Below are 2,940 nucleotides of genomic sequence, written 5' to 3' on the forward strand. Positions count from 1 at the left end.
AAACTCTGATGGCATGGAGTGACAGCAGTGATGACTCAGTGGTGGGATCCTCATCTTATATGCAGGAAACATGAGTTTGATGCCCAGCCAGTGCACCTTAGACACAGCCACCACCCACTTGCCACAGGAGGTGTGCATGTTGCTGTGATGCTGAACAGGTAAGTCCCAGTGGGCCTTCCAGGCAAAGGTGGGCAAGGAAGAAAGACCCCAAGATCTACTTCTGAAAATCAACCAGTGAAAACCCATATGCATCTCAGTGGAACACTGTCCAATCTGCACAGATCACGGGAATGGTGCAGGGCTGGACAGTGCTTCATTCCATTGTGCAGGGGTGGCCAGTGCTTTGGAGCTTGCTAGACAGCATCTAACAACAATAATGAAATGCAGTAGAGATTGGGACTGTGTATCATTTGTGATTTCTGGTGTGCTGTGGGTTCTTAATAAACATGTGCTGAATGAGTGTTAATTGAAGGATGCGGACTGAGCAAAATCAGTAAAATATTTAACCTTTGCTATGTCATCAGAATTGATTTGTTTGCTTACTTTAATCTGTGATGAGAGGCAAATAAATTCCTCTTCTGTTGGTCAGAAAACATTATCAGAGCTTGCCAGCCCAGAGAGGTCTGAATTCAGTCAATACCAATTACAGAAAGTCATACAATTCTGTACCTTAATGATCTTGTTAGCTACATGCTACACATTGGATTGTATCCACACAAAATCATGTGTTGAAGTACTTGCCTTTTTTGACTTTGGATGCCTACTGTTTAGAAATCAGATTTTTCATTTGTTTTGTTAATGAGAACATTCAATGCAGGGTAAATTGTACCCTTGATCATTCTGAAATAGAAAAAGACCAGAAGACAGAGATACACAGAAGATGTTCACAGACATAATGTGAGGAAGTACTATCCAAGGAACTAAGGAATACCAGGTGCTGCTATCAAGGAAGGAATCAACATGGCGGAGACCCTGCTTTGGACTTCTAACCCCCAGAACTGTGAGGCAATACATTCCTGCTCTTGAAAGCGCCAGGACTGGAAGACAGAAATGTTGGTGTTAAGTGCCATTGAGTTCTGACTCATACAGACTCTGTATAGAATTTGGATTTGAACCACCGACTTTGCAGTTCAAACCAACCTTGAAGTCCAGTGCTTATCCTACAGTGCCACACCAGGTCTTTGTGTTACCAGGACCCCGAGACATCTGTAATAGAATTTCAGAATTGATTTTACTTTTCCCATTCATGTAAGAAGGAATTACAATATTAGCATTCAAACTTAAGGATGAATTTCTGGTTCTCATTCTTGGTGTGTGGTCTGGGTCTTCCAGAATCTTTGAAGTGTGTCTATGTGTTAACCTAAAAACAAATTGTGCTCATGTAAACTGGAGGTGGGAGAAAGATGAGGCTTTCTGTTCCTGTAAAAGATTTACATTATCAGTAAACCTCTATAGGTTTGCTGTGAGTTTGAACTGAGTCACGGCACTTAACAACAACAACACTAACCAGAGGTAAAGACCAAGATTGCACACACACATCCACAGGATAGCAGGCAATACTGAGGAATCCCTAACTACTGTTTTACCTCACCCCACCAGACAAGATTCTTTCTGCACCAGCATGAGAGCCACATGGCTCCATCAGCTTGTTGGAGTAAGTAGCTCCACTTTCCTGGCTTGGTCATGTGCCACCCAGCATTGGGTACATCTCCCCAAATGTTCTCTCCAAGCACATGCTTTCCAGAGTAATGAAATCCAAAACACTGATGAAACAATTCATCAAAATGTCACTCCTTAGAAAATTTAAATTACAGCATTTATTATTCCTGCGACAGTCATGGTTTTGAAACACCTCAGCTTTACTTTTTTTATTGATTAAAAGTTCCCGTCTGAAATGAAGAGTCTACAGCATTCAGTATGGATTACACCTGAGCATGAAGAAAATGAAAACCTCACACTGGGCCCATAAGTAGCATTAGAAGAAACTGAAGGTGTCAAAGATGTCATTTTTGTTGAATCAACCTTCAACACCCCTGGAGGCAACATTTAAGAAATGAAACAAAATATTGTGTAACTGAAAAGCTTTCAAAGTGTTAAAAAGTGAAGACTTTACTTTGATGACTAAGATGTGCCTGGTCCAGGCAATGATATTTTTTATTGTAGACTGAGTGAAAGTTTACAGGACATATCATCAGTTTTACATTCAACAAATCACACACCTTGTTTCATTACAATGATTATAATCCCCTCCACATACCATCATTTAACAGGATTTCTCTCTATTTACTTTAGCTCTTTTTTTGTTTCAAACACTCAGGCATATTTACACCACCAAAGGGCACATTCTGCAAGTCGGCCTCCTAGCCACCAGCTCTCAGTCCCTCTCATTCCATGAATCTAGTGTCCTCAGCTGCTCCGTCTCCCCATGTCCCCATCTCTGCCTCCATCTCTGATGTCGATGCTTCTCAGCTTGTGCTCTTCTCCCTTGATGGTCCTAGGGTCCTCTGTTTCAGGACTGTAGGATAACTACTCTCTCATTTTTGTTGCAAAACTTCAACCTTTACAGTTGTGACAGTTACAATTAGTCATGATAACAATTACTCACTATTGATTCAGAAGAATCTTATCCCCATCTCTTTTAACCAGACACAGGCCATGATATTTTCAATTACTTGTATGCAAAGTAGGGTAATCCATAAGGAAGAGAGTTCATTTATTCACATGGTGAACACACAACAAATGTTTATTCACTAGAAAACTTTGTAGTAAATTTTGGAATATGTATATTCTGAAAACCCTGCCATTGAGTGAATTCCAAATCATCGAGACACTTTCCAAAGCTGTAAATCATTATTGGAACAGACAAACTCATCTTCCTCTCCTAAAGTGGCTAATGAGCTCAAACAACTAACTTTTGGGTTCACAACTCAATACTTAGCT

Source organism: Chrysochloris asiatica, unplaced genomic scaffold (assembly GCF_000296735.1).
Source record: "Chrysochloris asiatica unplaced genomic scaffold, ChrAsi1.0 scaffold00321, whole genome shotgun sequence".
NCBI classification, from domain to species: Eukaryota; Metazoa; Chordata; class Mammalia; order Afrosoricida; family Chrysochloridae; genus Chrysochloris; species Chrysochloris asiatica.